The 1,403-nt window shown below is 54.8% G+C and overlaps 1 protein-coding gene across 2 annotated transcripts in view; it reads right to left on the bottom strand.

The window, feature by feature from the left end:
• RBM6 (RNA binding motif protein 6) overlaps positions 1-226 on the bottom strand; it is a 152,565-nt gene extending 152,339 nt beyond the window's left edge. For both annotated transcript variants that reach the window (XM_032781478.2, XM_032781480.2), the window contains exon 1: positions 123-226. The gene's annotated coding sequence lies outside the window, so the exon portion shown is untranslated. The remainder of the gene's footprint in view (positions 1-122) is intronic.
• Positions 227-1,403: the final 1,177 nt, after the last annotated feature.

Genomic DNA, 1,403 nt, shown 5'->3' with positions numbered 1-1,403 from the left:
GCCTGCGCGGGGAGCCGGAGCGGATCGGTGCCGCTCGCCCCCGCCTGCCCTGGGGGTGGGTGGGGAGGGTCTTGCGGCTCCCGCCCTAGCCAACACCCACAGCAAACCGGGCGCCCCCTTACCTCAGACACCAACGGAACCGCCGCCCCGGGCCTGCTGCAGCGCCGAGACGAAACCGGAACTTCTGGAGAGGCGCCGCCTAACGGCACCATGGGACACAGAGTCCGGGCGCGCCGCCGCACTACCACTCCTGGCATGCACTGCACGGCCGCGGCCGCGATGCGAGGGCGGTTGGCGGACTACAGTTCCCAGAGTGCCTGGCAGGTCACGCACGGACTCTGGCTCCTCCGCTGGGGAGTCGGAGGTATGTTGGGGGATGTAGTTCTACGGCGTAGGCCCTGGGGAGAGAACGCTCAGCAGGGCCTTAGTCACCCTGCTGCTCAGCGCAGAACCAGGGGCCAGGAGGGGCTGACACTGAGCTGGGCAGCTCTTCCCTTAGCAGCCAGGCAGTTCAGATGAGCCTCCAGCACACACACAGCATCCATGTAGGCCTGTGCAGAGCCCCCCAAGGCAGCACCCAGGCAGGCCACCCGTTCTGCTGGGACTGGCCCTAAAGCGCCAGCTCCCAGAGGCAAGTGATTCCATGCAACTCCTCACCGATGTTAAAAGACAGGGTGTTTCTAGCCCTGACGGTTGCAATGAGGCAAATAAAGAACAAAAAATATGATTTCAAGACAATCTCAATATTTTGGGGGACTGCCTCATGCTTTTTGAAAGTTTAAGGTTGGCAAATACCGCAAATGACAATTGTGAAACACAGCCACAAATCAATGTGAAGGCAATTGCCAATAAAATACATGACAAGAGAGGGAAAAGGGGATGGCAAGAATGTAAATTACTTCCCTAATAAATCATGGGAAGGGCTACAGAAATGACTGATTGACAAGGAGAAGCATAACAGAAGATATTGGCAGATCTGAGAGCCATAGGCACTGATCTCAGTAGAGCTGCAGATTTGGGCTTTGAGGGAGCTAAAGCAATGTCTAGGTGCTGCACTAGACTCGTTTGCAGTGAGTAGGCACTTGCATTATACAAACACAGCATAAGTCACTCTCCAAACCTGGTGGTTATTAAATCACTGGCCTCTGCTCTCTACTGATACGCAATGGTTCCACTGACATGATGCTGTCATTACCTTCCACTAACGTCACCCATACGTTTTGACCCTTTGGAGGATATAAAAGGTTCCAGCTAGTGGTCTTGCCCATTTCATTTGATCTCAGCTCTTGCTTTGGGATTTGCTAATCATAGAATATCAGGGTTGGAAGGGACCTCAGGAGGTCACCCAGTCCAACCCCCTGCTCAAAGCAGGACCAGTTCCCAACTAAATCATCCCAGCCAGG

The sequence above is a fragment of the Chelonoidis abingdonii genome, chromosome 16 (genome assembly GCF_003597395.2).
Source record: "Chelonoidis abingdonii isolate Lonesome George chromosome 16, CheloAbing_2.0, whole genome shotgun sequence".
Taxonomy (NCBI): Eukaryota; Metazoa; Chordata; order Testudines; family Testudinidae; genus Chelonoidis; species Chelonoidis abingdonii.
This window is presented reverse-complemented; position numbering and strand designations above follow the sequence as displayed.